Genomic DNA, 16,742 nt, shown 5'->3' on the forward strand with positions numbered 1-16,742 from the left:
CCCATAATGTGCCTCAGGGGTTTTGTAGCGTTTAGTAAATATGACACAGTCTCAATGTCGCGAAGGCATCACAACATAGACTGTAAGCTCTTCAGGGCAGGAACCTATTGTGTCTGCAAAATACTGCGTACAGTGCTGTGTACATTGTCACTGTAATGTAAGAAAAATATATATATATGTTCAAATGGGCACACCTACTGGTATATCTATATGGGGTGCTCAGTAAACCAAAGTGATGATGGTACTAGGAGATGCAATACCAAATTCCTACTACGTTTTTATTTAAAAACTTAAGTTTCCTCTTCATATTTAAAATAAAATGTATTTATTTTAGGAAGTACCTCTTCCTTTCTTAGCATATATAATGTGTAATATTTCTAACACACAACACATTCTATTTTGTAAATAGGTTGTATACGTGAATGACAGTAAGAGCAGGAATATCTGAAGGAAGAGTACATTCTGTTTCTGTCTGGGTTACCGGCTTTTCTTCTTTTTTTTTTGTTTCAATTTTTTTATTGTTTTGGAGAGACACAACATGTATTCAACATTAGTATACATCCATTGCACAAGCATTAACAATTGTGCATATTACAGAAAGCATCGACAGTCCGTTATCTTTTCTAATGGGAAAATGATTGGAAAGAAGTCCATTTTCTAGATCTATTTCAGTAGCCGCCGGTTGTTCAGAAAATCCTTTTTATGTTACAATCCCCTTTTTCATGGCTCTGTAGTCATGCCCTTTTCACATGATACCGGGATCCAGTTGCCAATTACTGGGTCTCGTGGCTTTTGAAGTCAGCCTTATTTTATGATACCAGCTACTGAACTGTTTCCTTTTGCAGAGTTTGTGTGGTTTTTTTCCGCTCTGTGGAGTAGAAAAGATTAAAGTTTGTCACATCATTTTTCATAACGTTTGGGAAATGTAACTCCTTCAGCGCGGGGAGAACCGTTTGCCCTCTTGATTCCTGCAACTCTACAGACATTAGGATCAGGGCTTTTTTTGTGACGTCACGTGCCAGTATGATGTACCGGCACCTTTTTTCTGAGTGCCTCTTATCTTCTCTTCCTGCGCCTCTTCTCCTTGTGACGACACGTTGTCATATGACACTGTGACGCCACATGGCGACGCTTGGCATGACAACATGGTGCCGCGTTGCTATGACAATGCAATGTCCCATGATGCCGCAAACCACGACAACGCCACGTAGCTGGAGATGAGGAGCAGGGGAAGTTACGAGCCCCCCACACTTTCCCCATCAGGCACCTATTTTCTTTTCCAAAAAAAGAACAGGTTAAAATAATATATTAGCGATTCTTTTCTAATTACTCCTAACTCCCATTCAAATTAATGAGAGTTTAGATGTGCTGAAGCAGAGGTGGTCAACCTATTTTTCAATGTAGCCACAGGTGTGGCGAATAAGAAGTGAAAATCGACACACCATGTAAAAATTGAGAAATTAGGTTGCTCAACCGAAAATTTAAAACAACACACACTGTTTGTCTGCTTCCCTCACCACAGCACTATCATCTGCTGCTGCTTCCCTCACCTCAGCACTATCACCTGCTACTGCTTCACTCACCTCAGCACTATCACCTGCTGCTGCTGCCCTTACCTTAGCAGAGTGGCCCCTGCGGCCCCAGTTCAAACATGGGCGCAGATAACAGCTGCAGGCGTCGACCCCAGCAACAACAATGCTGGGGTCACGCCCGGTGTGACCAGGAAGCTTGGGGTGAGATGCCCAATGTCACCTGGCCTGAACATGGAGATCTATGTAAGGGCTGTGGCAGACGATGTGGGTCCCTCTGCTGTGGTGGCGGCCAGCAAGATGTATGGGAGGGGCATTTTCTTCCTCCGTACGCTGGCTGCCACCCACACCCTGGTGCAGAAAGGCATCAATGTAGGGGGGATCTACATCCCTATAGAACCCATGGAGGGGTTAGGCACAAAGGTCATCCTTTCAAATGTGCCCCCCTTCATCCCAGACAGCCTCTTGCGGCCGCATCTGCAAACCCTGGGAGACATTAAGTCTCCTATAACCAAATTGCCTATGGGCTGCAGGGATAGGGCGCTGAGGCATGTGCTCTCATTTAGGCGGCAGGTACAACTGCTGCTGCCGGGGAGCACAGAATCTGTGGAGGGTTCCTTTAGGGTGCCCTACGAGGGCATTCAATATACTTTTTTCTATGGCACGGAGGGGGTTAGGTGTTATCTGTGCAAGGAGCTGGGGCACACTCGTAGGAGTTGCCCCAAAGGGAACAGGAATCCCACCTCAGCTCCTGCACCCACCCCTCCCTCTGCCAAGACACCCGGTACCGCTGTGCCTACCACAGCGGGGCCCTCGAGAGCCCAGGTCCCCCCTGGGACCGCAGAAGATGTCGCTGCCCCATCTCGGGCGGTGACATCTGCACCTCTCCCTAAAGATCAGAGAGAGAATGTAAAAGCCACCCCACAACAGTCACCCTCTGTTGTCGCTGCCCCCCCCCCCCCCAAGAACAGCTTACCCCCATTGTAAGCACCGTACAGGGTGCGGGGGAGCAGGAGGAAGCTCCTGATGGGGAGGCAGCGGCACCCTCTCCTGGGGAATCAATCCCCAGGAAGAGCAAATTTAAAAATAAAAACAAGAGGGCATTTGAGGAGGTCGAGAAGGGTGAAACGGATTACGTTCACCCGTGGATGTCTCCAAAAGGGAACGCAACATTGTTTCCGCACGAGGTGGCTCCATCCGACCCACTGGTTGAGATTAATCAGTGTGAGCCGGATCCCATAAATGAACAGCCAACCTCCCCCCCCCCTCGAAGATCTGGAGGGAATGCAAGAGGAGGTACCCGACGTCTCTGGGGTGGAAGGCCAAAGTGCTCAACAGCATGAGGCCTTACCCCTAGAGATAGACGTTGGGGAGCCTCCCAACGCCCCTCTGGGTTGGAGAGCATCCCCCGGAGACTTGTGTTTCTGTGAATTTACCCCACCGGACACAAAAAAGATACCTGTCTTCGGGGACCCGGGGGTCGACCGGGATCCCTTTCTGGTTGTACCACCTTCGGGTGACGCACATAGGGATAAAAGGCCCCGGTTTGCGTCACCAGAGGAAGGAGATGGGTTAGGGCTGACCCCCGTGGGTGGGGGTTTGGAGGGTGTTTTGGTGAGCACTTCCGATTACATCTGGGAGTTGTCTGACCTGAACCCTCTTAGTGTGGAATTTTGGGCAGGCACTCTATTGGGAGTGAATGCTGGGATAGACCCTCCCTTTGAGGTCCTTGCTAGTGAGTGCCCTCCCACGGTTGGTGAGTGCCCTCCCGCGGATGGTGAGGGCCCTCCTGCGGATGGTGAGGGCCCTCCCGCGGATGGTGAGGGCCCTCCCGTGGATGGTGAGGGCCCTCCCGCGGATGGGGAGGGCCCTCCCGCGGATGGTGAGGGCCCTCCCGCAGGTGATGCGAACACCCGTGGCATGCCATTCATCAGTATGGCGCTTGAGGAAACTAGTAGGGCATTGTGTGCTTCTGTGGCCCCCGAGGACTCTCGGGAGACCACTGCCTCTGCCATGTCGCCACCAGCTGCCCCTGAACATCCTGACTCGGGGATGGAGGTGGAGAGCACAGTGGACCCCCTCGTCGAAACACCGAGGAGGGGATTAAATCTAGGGCTGAGAGAGGCCCCCGCAGAGAAGGACGGGGGTCTTGAATTCTCCAGCCAAGAGGAGCCTGGGGAGTTGAGGCTCAGTGGGGAGTCCTCTGGCACCATGGAGTCGGTGGACTCCTCGATCCCCGTTATCCCTGCCCAGGAGCTAGATAGTTTCCTGGATGATACCCTCTGTAGACACGGACATACGAAGGTGCAGTTGGCCCTTGAGAGGTGGAAGGATGCTTCGGTCATTCTCCACTCTCTCAGAGTATATATCAAGGCTAACCACAAGGCCAAACTTTCCGGGACTATCGAACATGTTCGGGTCCTAAAGTTTAACAAAGTGTTGCGAGAGCACGTAAAGGTTTCTCGGGGTATAGTACTCTGAGCGCCTATGGGAAGCAAGACTCTTGATTACCAATGGCTTTGAGCATCGGTACGCTAAACGTAAATGGATGTAAGGACGGGTTTCGCAGGTTCCAGGTACTCTCCTTTTTACAAAAGGGAAAGTATTCTGTGAGTTTCCTGCAGGAAACCCATACCACTCCAGAGGCTGAAGCCAGCTGGCATCTGGAGTGGCGAGGCAAGGTCTTTTTCAGCCACCTCACTTCGACATCTTGTGGGGTGGTGACCCTGTTCTCTGAATCCTTTCAACCTGAGCTGCTGTTTGCCAAAACTGTTGTTCCAGGTCGCCTGTTGCATCTCAGGGTCCGGCACGAGGACTACACGTTTAATTTCTTGAACGTGTATGCTCCTGCCACCGGACCCCTGAGAAGGCAATTCTTCGTCAGATTGTCTGAATACCTGGAGACAGTCGACGCGAACGAACACGTGGTGCTCGGGGGTGATTTTAACTGCACCCTCAAGGCTGAGGAACCGGAATGGTCCGGAGCCACACCCGGGTTCTGCGTCGGCCTTGCGGGAGGTCATCACCCGCTACTCCTTGGTAGACGTCTGGCGAGAACAACATCCCGGGGTATCCACTGAGTTCACCTATGTTCGAGTGTTTAGAGGTGGACGGATATCCTGGTCCCGGATCGATAGGCTGTACATATCCAGCCACAGCCTGTCGCGAGCTCAGTCCTGTACCATTAGGCTAGCGCCGTTTTCGGACCACAATTGTGTGTCCGTGACGGTGGCGCTAATACCAGCTGCGCCCTCGGCCGCCTATTGGCATTTCAACAATACGTTGTTGGAGGACAAGCGGTTTGCGACGTCGGTCCGAGACTTTTGGATGGCCTGGAGAGTTTGCAGGTCAGACTTTGCTACGTTAGAGCAGTGGTGGGACGTGGGCAAGGTTCATCTGCGCCTCGTTTGTCAAGAGCACACTAAAGGTGCCAGCAGGCGGCGCGATGCTGAGATCGAGACCCTTAGGGAAGAGGTGCTCGATCTCGAGAGGCGGCTGTCTGTGGCAGGAGACCAATTCCTGCAGTGTGCATACGTGGAGAGGAAGTGCGCTCTCCGGGAATTGGAAGATCGGAGAGCTCGGGGGGCGTATGTACGATCCCGCATCCACTTCCTTCGGGAGGAGGGTCGCGGGTTGCACTGGAGAAAAAGAGGGGAAACCGTAAACATATCACCTGCTTGCTAGCAGAGGACGGTACCCCTCTGACTGACCCGGAGAGCATCCGGGACAGAACCCCGAGGTTTTACGTAGATCTTTTCTCTCCGGAGTCCATCCAGCCGGATGCATGCAGGGTCTTACGGGAGGGGCTTCCCACGGTCGGCGAGGGTGGAAGAGAGCGGCTTGAGTTACCTTTGACTCTGGCCGAGCTCTCTGAAGCCCTTAATCTCATGTCCCACGGAAAAGCGCCGGGGCTAGACGGGCTGACTGTGGAGTTCTTCCGTTTTTTTTGGGAGATGCTGGGACCTGATTTCACAGAGGTCCTGGCCGAAGCCCTGGAGACTGGTGAGATGCCCCTTTCATGTCGGCGGGCAATACTGTCTCTGCTGTCGAAGAAGGGGTATCTCCGCCAGATCTCTAACTGGCGACCGGTCTCACTGCTCAGCACGGATTATAAGATCGTAGCCAAAGCGCTCTCGCTGAGGCTCAAGTCCGTGCTGGCAGAGGTGATTCACCCCGACCAGTCCTATACTGTCCTGGGCCGGAGCATTCATGACAACATTTTTCTGGTCCGGGACCTGCTACACCACGCGCAGAGGACTGGTCTGTCACTCGCCCTCCTGTCCCTAGATCAGGAGAAGGCGTTTGACAGGGTGGATCACCGTTACCTCATGCAGACCCTGCGGGAGTTTGGCTTTGGCCCACAATTTGTGGGCTTTCTCCGGATGCTGTACGCCTCTGCAGAGTGTCTGGTAAAAATTAATTGGTCCCTGACGGCACCTTTTGTGTTTGGTCGGGGAGTACGTCAGGGGTGTCCCCTGTCTGGGCAACTATACACGCTGGCCATCGAGCCCTTCCTCTGCCTACTGAGGAGGAGGCTCACCGGGCTGGTGCTGCGGGAGCCCAGCATGCGGGTAGTCCTGTCGGCTTATGCCGATGACGTGCTCCTCGTGGCCCAGGACCTAGATGATCTGGAGCGGGCACAAGCGTGCCAAGAGGTCTACACCGCGGCCTCTTCTGCTCGGATCAACTGGTCCAAGTGCTCCGGCATTTTGGTGGGTCCCTTACAGGTGGACTCTTTGCCCCCCGCGTTTCGTAATATCTCGTGGGGGAGCGATACTCTCAAATATCTGGGAGTCTACCTGTCTGCTGCGGAGGACCCAGCCCCAGAAAACTTCAGTGAACTTGAAGAACGAGTCATTGCTCGTCTGGGGTCATGGGTGTATCTGTCGAGAAAGTTTCCCTTAGGGGAAGAACCCTGGTGATCAACCAGCTGGTGGCCAGTCAGCTTTGGCACCGGCTGATAGCCATGGGTCCCCCCCCCGAATTTATCAACAAGATCCAGAGGAGATTGATGGATTTTCTCTAGATGGGGAAGCATTGGGTCTCTGCGGGGGTTGCGTGCCTTCCTTTGGAGGAGGGTGGACAGGGAGTGGTGTGTGTCCGCTCCCAGTTACACACTTTCCGCCTCCAATACCTGCAGAGATACCTATTCGCAGATCCGTCTCCGCAGTGGTGCCAGCTGGCGACCAGTTTCTTTCGCCAGCTGCGCAGTATGAGGTATGACCGGCAACTGTTTATCATCAGGCCCGAGGGTTTAGGTAGAAACCTCTCGGAGCTGCCGGCATACTACCGGGACTTATTAAAGGCCTGGAAACTGGTCTCCGCGACCAGGAAGGAACAGGCGGCGGGGGTTGATATCCTCGACGAGCCCCTGCTGTATAATCCGGCAGTGGGGGCTCGGATGTTGGATTCACCCTCTAATTGTCGCCGGCTAATCCTGGCACAGGTGACCAGAGTCGGGGATCTCCTTTACTATGAGCGGCGAGACTGGGTAAGCGCAGAGGTGCTTGCGCCCCGTATGGGTATGCTTACTGCCCGTGTCCCTCGTCGTTTGATCCGGGAGATTAAAGATGCAATCCACCCCGACTCACGCACCTTCATCGAGGGGGTTTTGCAGACCGGAGAGCCTTGTCAACCTATCAACTTCAGCTCTCCGGATCTTTGCGTAGAACCCAAACCACGGCAACCCCCTCGGGCTCCTATCTTCCCCAGCCTCAGCAGGTTGGGGGATATGTCCCCAGCATGTTTTCGCGGCATGCCGAGGAAAGTCCTGTATTCTCTGGTGCTCCATATAGTGCACTACCTCGCCCTTGTCACCCGCCCAGATACCATCTGGAGGCGGGTATTTTTTGGGAATGAGGGCGAGAGACCCCGGTGGAGAGAGCTCTATTCAGCTTTGGTTCCCCGTCCCGCTGGGGATTTGAGTTGGAGGGTCCTCCACGGTGCACTGAGCACAGGAGAGTATTTGGCACACTTCACGGACTCCCCCGCCGCCTGTCCCTTCTGTGGCGAGCGGGAGTCCGTATTCCACATTTATCTGAGCTGCGCCAGACTGCAGCCCCTCTTATCCACCTTGAGGAGCCTTCTTCTGCAGTTCTGGCTGGGTTTTTCCCCTCATCTTTTTATTTTTGGGTGCCCAGTGTCTTGAGACAATAAGCCTAGTGATCTCCTAGTCAACCTGCTCCTGGCAGTGGCTAAGGTAGCCATTTACAAGACCAGGAAGCAGCGTTTGGAGAGGGGGGTCCCAACGAACATCGTGGCAGTGTTCCGGGCGCTGGTGCACTCCCGTATTCGGGCAGAGTTCACGTACGCCGAGTCCGCTGGGACGGTTTCGGAGTTTGCCTCCCAGTGGGCGTTAGGCGGGGTGCTCTGCTCGGTATCCCCCATCATGGGTTCTTCTGAGTTAACCCTTCTTTTTTAAGTGCATTTTTTACAGTGCACTTGTTGATTCCCTTATATATTTGTTTGACTGGTTTTTCTTTGTTCTACTTGGCAACAAGTAGAATTGCTGTTTAACTGAATTGGCCGGCTTCGCCGGCCAATCAGTATTGAACCAGATCAAAATAGGCTGCGTCCCTCACCTAAGCACTCTCACCTGCTGCTGCGTCCCTCACCTCAGCACTATCACCTGCTTGTTCACTTTGTTGTCGAATCACCCACTTATCCATCTCTCGTGGAGAAATTGGAAAAATGTTAAAAAAATAACAGTTCAAGGTCGGGTCTAGACTCCAACTGAAGGCAGAGGGGAGTATTGGATGGCTGTGTTGCGTCAACGACTCATTCGGAAAGCGGAAACCAGTACTTCAGGAAAAAGTTTTTTTTACTGTGGGAGCTGGCACACTCAAATTCGCCACACTTTCATGGCCACTTGTGGATTCGCCATTTGTGGTGATTGGCGACAGGGTTGCTCACCTCGGTGCTAAAGGTTAGTACCCCTTAGTGAAGATGGGACGAAGGCAGATATTATAAAACGTACTGTATCCATTATCATTCTATTCAAATACTCATCTTATTGTTTTAGCGCAGGTAATCATATATAACATCTATCTTACTTACAATCAGGGGTGGATTTCCCACAAGACTGATTAGGCTATAGCCTAAAGCGGCAATTTTTTGGGGGGCGGTAACTTGTGCGTGTGTATGTGTGTGTGAATCTTACCTTCTCCGGCACGGCCCCCCTCCTGTAGTGTTACGTTGTCATGGCGACCTGGCATCAAATGACGCCGCAACGTCACATGACGACGCGGCATCACATCACGCCATTACGCTGCGGAGGAGGGCAGCCCCCGAGCCTACAGACAAAAAGGTAAGTCTGCCACTGCTTACTATATAATATGTAGTACAAAGATATCTTATTGTATTATATTGTCAAAAAACATGATTCACAAAGTGGAAACTAATATAGTTTGCTTGTTCCTTAAATCTGCATATAAAATAGGAAGTTACACACAAAAGTAGTATGTAAAATGTTTACCAATATATTACAGACGTGTGTTCCTTGTAAAATAAACAGCATCATAGGCGTATTAGTCACTTTAAATGTAACTTTAAAAAGAGACTATACCTCTTGGTTTACTTTTCAGACTAGGTGGGAAGCAAGGGGTCCCTGGACCTGAACAGCATTGATTACAGCTCTGGAGACTCCCTGCTTCCTTAGACTCTTACATCGGAAGGGACTGCCGGTAGTAGCCATGACCGGGCATGGAAAATGCCTGTTTAAAAGTCCTGCCAGTTTCGTATTGGCCCACGTGACACAGACCTTTAAACAGCGGTGAAAACCCGGCATCGCCATCCGATGAAAATATCTCGGGGACAGAGGGTCCCGGAGCTGAAATTAACACAGTTCAGCTCAAGAGACTCCCTGCTTCCCACCTGGGACAGGGACGGGGGGGAAAGGGGTAAAATACATTTTCTAAAGGCAGTGGTAGTGATTTAGAAAATCCTATTAGTGATGTAGGGACATTTGAATTTAAACAATAAAATAATACTTGTAATATAATATTTGATATAAAATAATAATATTTGTTTTGACACATTGTGCAATAAGACTGACCTTAAGAGCCTCATCTGACAGCTAAAGAATGAACCATCTCACACGTAAGGTCTCTCAGACGGCTAATTCAGAAAATCAGCGAGCCAGCTAGTCTGATTCCTGATAATAGTAACTTTAATAATAATAACTTTATTTATATAGCGCTTTTCTCCCAATGGGCCTCAAAGCGCTAAAGTCAGTTACATTATATCATAACAATTGCTCCTGCTTTGCTGCCTGTTTAATAAACTCTCCCATGGACTGTGCATCAGGAACTTATTTTCTTTGCTTAATAACCAATTACATTTGGGTATTGACTGTGAAACGATGGAAATCACCTCTGAACTGACACATCTGAATTTATATAAAGTAATAATGTTGTTGACCTATTTCACAGCTGAAGTATCCTCATGGCTATACTAATCTATGCAGCAAGCTACTGTAATACTATATGGAAGCTGCTACCTTACTAATCACTGGACGGGAAATATCAATCTCTAAACAAATACACTTGGTTGCTCCTACACTACATTCCTAATTAAGTAACAGTTTCTGCTGTGTTTCCCCATTATAGATTGTAAGTTCCTCTGCACCAGGATTTGTATAACAATGCTTTAATCCAGGGGTGCGCAAATTTACCTACATGCACCCGCCTGTCTCCTCTCCCCTCCGACTCACGCTCCCCCGCCCCTCCCTGCACGGCTCTGGCGTCAAATGACGCCGCGGGGTCATGGGATGTCACGTTGCCATGGCAACGTGACGTCCCATGACCCCGCTGCGTCATTTGACGCCGGTTGCCATAGAGACGCGTCACTGGAACTCCAGGTAAGTGAAAAGTTACAGAGGCCTCGCGTGATCCCCAGCATTTATTTTAAATGCCTTCGAGAAAGCAGGGGGGCCTCTGTAACAGCGGCCCCCCCAGAAAATCTCGCGCCCCCCACTTTATGCACCCCTGCTTTAATCCTTGAATAACAAGGAACAACAGTTCCTAAATCAGTGCTCAGAGAGAACAAGTAAGTCGGTATTGAGCTATAAATTATAGCAACATTCTGATGAGCCCGGACACATGTATACCCCATAAAGATAATAATCTGTGTTGAATCAGCCATATAGTATTCCAGGGAATAGCTGCATAGGGGATGCCTGCCGCCCCACGATAAATGGAACCGGCAGACCCCTCTAAACTATAACAATGTCGTTCTCCTGGAGCTAGACTGTCAGATAAGAGATAGAAAGTCCTTGAGACCATGAAGTAATCATATTGTACTCACGACCTTCCGGTCAGTGTGTCCGGTGTCGGCGTGTTCCCTACTCGCATGTAGAATTCCGGACATTCTCCCAGGGGGACGAAATAGAGTGGTGCACTGCCTGTGAAAAAAATCGTGATGGGAGTCGGATCGCAATAAAAATCTGTTTATTGGGCCGTCAGCAACATAATAATATAGAGATACGGGAACCTCTAATGCGCTTTTTACAAAAAAAAAATGATAATACATAAATGTCTGGTTGATTTCCTGTGTGCAATTAACCAGCACACTGCTGGATTTAGAGGCAGTTTCTCTCAAACAGTGATAAGTCCCTGTTACACGCAGTCAGTCACTTCCGGTTATGCGCAGTCACTCACTTCCGTTTATATTTTCGTGGTTTTTTTTCCCTACAGGATTTTTGTGGATGACACGAAAGAAGTTTCACTTCAAAACCGTAATCCCTTACACTAAACCCCTTACCCTAAAATCCTCAATGCTTTACCCTAATCCCCTACCCTAAAAACCTCATCCCTTACCCCAAACCTATATTCTTGACCCCCGACCCTAACCGCTAAATTATCCCTTAAAATGAACTTACCTTGGCGAAACGACCGATGCTGGAGCGTCCAGCGGCGAAGGGTCCCTCTGAGGCCGAACGCCAGCGGAAATTTAGTCGCAACTAAATGTCCCATTTCAATAGCTCGTCCCTCCACCTACAAATAAAAGCTGTGATTATTAATAAAACTAAACAGAATGTATTGGGGACATCAATATTGGGGTGCAATACAGGGTTCAAATGAAAGAATATCCAATTGTGTGTAGTAAAAGATGACATTAAAGGACTTGGTATTGATTATAAGCAATTTTTACCCGGAAATATACATTTATACATACACTGTATATTTTTTTGAAAGGGAAAAGGGCGCTGGGACACTAAGCAAAGAAGAAAAGGATTTATGGAAAAAATACAATAAATATCTCAACTTTAAAGGAATGTGGTAGAAAACACAATTCTCTTTTTTATTATAATTATTATTATTCCATACATAATAATTTAATGTATGATTTATATATGTATATCTATATATGTATAGCAAATAAAAATATTACTGTACTTGTGAGCACATTCACGTTGTAGACAGGTCTGCAACCCTGCTTTTCATCATTGTCACCTAGCACAGGGGAGTGCAAACTTTTAGCGCTGCGCCCCTGCCTCTCTCCCCCGGCTCTCGCGCCTCCCCCCCCCTGCCTACCTTCATCCACGTCAGATGATGCTGTGGAGTCGTGACATCACGTCACCCGCGGCGTCATGTGACGCGTGTGACATCACATGGAGCCGCGGCGTCATTTGATGCGGCATTGCCATGACAACGCAACACAGCCAGCTGAATCCCGGTAAGTAAACAGTTGCAGAGGCTCACGCGATCCCCCGGCATTTCATTTAAATGCCTGGGGGAAGAGTGCGGGGCCTCTGCAACTGCCCGCCCCGCCACTTTGCGCACCTCTGACCTAGCAACAAGGGATTCTGGGAAACGACATGCAAATGAGCACACAGTGCCACCATTTGCCTTAAATCCATTATTACATGGAACCCTTAAGCCAGTGCTCACTGTTGTAAACACAGCCTGGGATCAGATGCAAAGCCAGTTAACCCACTCACAGACAGCTTTTTCGACCTCTTGGGTCTCATCACTGTGAGGTGTGAGGTTGGTTGTATTGGCTTTGCAATTTAAGACTTGGGTAGTAGGTTTTCACCACAAATTATTTCGGATATATATATATATATATATATATATATATATATATATATATATATATATATATATATATATATAATAGTCTGTTCCTGATCCCTAATTTTTTTTTCAGAATTCAGTTCCCATGAGTTCTTGCACAAAAGGCGGGGGGTAAGGGAGTGATCGACTAAACCATACTAAATGTGTATTAGTGTAATAATAATAATAATACAATTGATAATGAAAGGTAGGTGCAACTGTGAACTGAAGTGAATCAGAAAAAAAATTTTTGTCCCTGACGAAGCTCCGTAGCAGGAGGGAAACGCGCGTTGGACGCGTGTTTGATGATGTCAGCCCCCTTCATGGGGGTGTTTTAATACAGTACTAGGCAGCCATTCATTAGATCAGCCAACTATATATATATATAGGGTAGTGGCCAGGCAGGACTTGCAGTACTAGTCTAGGTTCTGCTTATGACTTTGAGCCAACCACCCTTATGAAGGTTATTATTCATTAGGCTGATCAATGTGGTAGTGGGCTTTCTTGCTCACTCAGGCTGATAAGCATCCGTGCAGTCTTTTACTTTCCAGCATTGAGCACATATATTAAGACTGTTTGGTTGCACTAGATATTTATTTAATCTATTTTTATATGTTTTCACATTTATATATTGGTAATATATGTTTTAAGGATTGATTATTAAAGGCTAGATTTTAAATTTTGGTAAGTGTGCATTTAAGTGAATTTCTTTTGGTGTACAAACCATTGTACCCCTCGTTTTTTCCCATGAGTTCTTCCACAAAAATGGGGGACCGGGGAGAGGGGGTGTGCGTGTGTTTTTATGCAAAATATAAAACTGAGACTTCCTACTCTCTGGGGAGAAAAATAGTCTTGAAATCACATCTCTAATTTTCCATCAAGACAAGAGTCAGATCCATGCAGGAAACACATACTCTATTCCAGTACACAGTATCATCAAACACTGCAAATCACTCCTGATTGCTCATCTTTCAGAGGAACATCTGCATTTTGAAAGAGAAATTGACAATAAGAGAAAATCACCTGGTGCATTCTGAAAAGGTAGAAGATGAGTGTCGTTTTTTCCTCAGATCAGATAAATAGCTGCTTATCACTGTGAATCACTGTTTGCTTCCCACAGAGACCAGATGACATAACTGTTTAATGCTACCCATTGAAACGATGAAGGTAAATTTCACTGCACACTCCCAAATCACTGTAAAACATTGAAGTCATGCAGCTAATTCATTAAGGTAGGATAGTGCCGATTCGGCAATACCGCAAACAACGTTCCTTTGTCAATAGGAGATTTTGTGCGGTGGGGCCAAATCGGGAATATTGAGCCATCGTGTGACATTGTGCAAAACAATATACAACTGTAAAACAGTTTTATGTAGTTTTGTTTCTGCTCAACATTGTATTAAAGCCAAAACAGGGAGAGGGAGTGGCTCAGTGAGTAATGCACTGACTGGCACTTTTGAAGCAGGGGAGCCTGGTTCAATTGAGCCTGGTTCAATTCCCGGTATCGGCTCCTTGTGACCTTGGGCAAGTCATTTAATCTCCCTGTGCCTCAGGCACCAAAAACATAGATTGTAAGCTCCACAGGGCAGGGACTTGTGCCTGCAAAATTTCTCTGTAAAGCACTACGTAAAACTAGCAGCGCTATACAAGAACATATTACTGTATTATTATTAAAATAGGCATTGTGCTACCCTGTGGTAAGGATATCAACTGTACCAATTTTTTTCGGGAATATCCCAACTCAAGCTGGTTCAGACAGCACAACCTCCATACTTCCTATTTACGTTTTTGTCCGAGATTAATGTCAGTGTACATTAGCAAACCTTAACACTTAATGATTTTGTATGAGTCTCAAAGATCTGGTCAGTCTCACTGATTCTAGTCTGAGCTGTCTCATAAACTTCAAGTCTCACCATGTGTCCATAAAAAAACTCAGATATTGAGTGCATTGCTGCATAAGGTGGAACATTTCTTATCTCTTTTAAAGCAAAAAAGGAGTTTATCCCTCTCCCTCTCCAGAGGATACAGTAGAATGCGGCTCAGCAAATAGCAAAGCGTCGTCTGGCAGCAAATGGGTTAAAAATGGGACTGAGAGAATGACAAACATTGAGATGAGGGAAGTTTTTGTTGGGGGGAAAACAAGAAAATATGTTAATTTTTCCCTACATTTGAAAGAGTGTGCATGTGATGCTGAAGATTTGAATAAAGTGATCTGATTGATTCTGTGGCAAAGAAAATGGTGAAACTGACAAGTGTAATAAACACACCTACATGCAGAGCAAAATGTTACTGTAATATTGTACTAACACCACCACTTTAGAGCCACATGACACACACGCATATTAGTATAACGTCTGTTGCTCCCAAGTAGAGATGGGCACATTTTTGGGGGCGAATTTGAGTCCACTGCGGATTGGCCAGTTCTTTGGTCTGTGGATTTCCGCAACTCAATCTCAAAAAGGGTGATTCGTCTTTTTCAGATTTTTTCCCCCATCATCGACAATCCAATCTGCAATCCATTGGTGGATTTTGAGAATCCAAATTGGATTCTTAGAATTCACCAGCGGATTGCGGTATCTGCGGATTGGATTGGTAAAATCCACCAGCGTATTGTATCCAATGACGGTTTTTGATTAATACGCACGGATTCAACCTGGAACAATCCGCCGTCGGATTTTACACCGCAAAACGGATTTTGAATGGAAAGCTCGGGAAATTCCGCTAAACGGATTTTGACAGTGTTGCCCACCTCTACTCCCAAGTAAGTGATTTGTTTTTAGTTCGGTGACAACAAATAACAATGAGAGATAAGAGCCCTGACTAGTGACGGTGACAACAAATAACAATGAGAGATAAGATCACTGACTAGTGACGGTGACAACAAATAACAATGAGATAAGAGCACTGACTAGTGACGGTCTATAGATATCATTTAGCCTGCTGATGGTGAAATGGAATGACATCCAGTGTCCCTCGCTATTGGGAAGACTCCCTCATATTTGACCAAAGATCACTTCTGAACTATCTCCTTGATTAATGTCCCCTCTTCCAGGGGTCAGCGAGATTACTAGTGGTACAACTGGTTTTTATTTTCACACTGCTACATTGTGCATTTCCACTTTCTTTGTGTAGAAAAAAGGGTTTATTTTGAAAAGCCTCCTGTTTCCTATCTCTACGCCAGGGCCCGGCGGCACCCCCACAAAGCAGTGACCTGGCATCAAAAGCAGCCGCCCGGTCACTGCTATCTTTCCTCTCCCTGCTTCTGCCGTCAACTTCCAACTGACAGAAGCATCAGTGCGAGAGATGGGGAGTGTGTGTGTATATAGAAGGGAGAGGGGAACAGCGAGTATAAGGGAGAAAGTGTGGTGGAGAGGGAGCATAAGAGGGAGAGTGTGAGGGGGAGGAGACACGAGACAGGGTAGGGTGGGGGTTCCCCAGAATTTCACAATCGAATATTGGGGTCCTCTGAGTGAAGACACTGACTGGCACTGAGTTTGAAGCAGCAGAATCTGGTTCAATTTCCAGTGCTGGCTCCTTGTGACCTTGGGCAAGTCACTTTATCTCCCTGTGCCTCAGGGACTAAAAACATATTGTAAGCTCCACGGGGCAGAGACCGGTGCCTGCAAAATGTCTCTGTAAAGCGCTACGTAACAACAAGCAGCGCTATACAAGAACAAACAATTATTATGATAAATATTTAATTTGTATAAAACATTGTACCAATTTTAATTAAATCAGTAACATTTTAAGTTACTGTGACCACTGTCTGGTGCAGGTCCATGGAAGATTAAGGATCTGCCTCCCACATCAACTTGATAAAGAGCTTTACCATCCTGAATAATTGAAATACACTAAAGTAGACAATAAGAGACCTGACAGGGATGTTATTATCATTCCACTATATATATATATATATATATAGATACACACACACATTTTTTTTTGTCGGCAGGGCATCACACACAACAGCTGCAGTGTGAGTGAGGTGCAGAGGTTTTTGTATATCATCGGGGATACTCTGATCTCTGACACTCTCTCCCGCTTATTTTGCACTCAGCAAAACGGAGACGGAAACGTTTCCATGGCAGCGAGGGAAGGCGGTGGAGAAAAAACCCATAGGTTCTGAGCCGCAAGGCATTTCTGGGAGTTGTAGTCCAGC

General features: G+C 47.7%; 1 long non-coding RNA gene across 1 annotated transcript; it reads right to left on the minus strand.

Moving 5' to 3' along the window:
- Positions 1–508: 508 nt before the first annotated feature.
- LOC142503370 (uncharacterized) lies at positions 509–16,658 on the minus strand. The gene is made up of 4 exons (XR_012803984.1): positions 16,518–16,658; positions 11,407–11,521; positions 10,833–10,929; positions 509–868 (listed from the first exon to the last, which is right to left on the minus strand). It is a non-coding gene; the product is annotated as an uncharacterized LOC142503370 (long non-coding RNA).
- Positions 16,659–16,742: the final 84 nt, after the last annotated feature.

The sequence above is a fragment of the Ascaphus truei genome, chromosome 10, assembly GCF_040206685.1.
Source record: "Ascaphus truei isolate aAscTru1 chromosome 10, aAscTru1.hap1, whole genome shotgun sequence".
Classification (NCBI taxonomy): domain Eukaryota; kingdom Metazoa; phylum Chordata; class Amphibia; order Anura; family Ascaphidae; genus Ascaphus; species Ascaphus truei.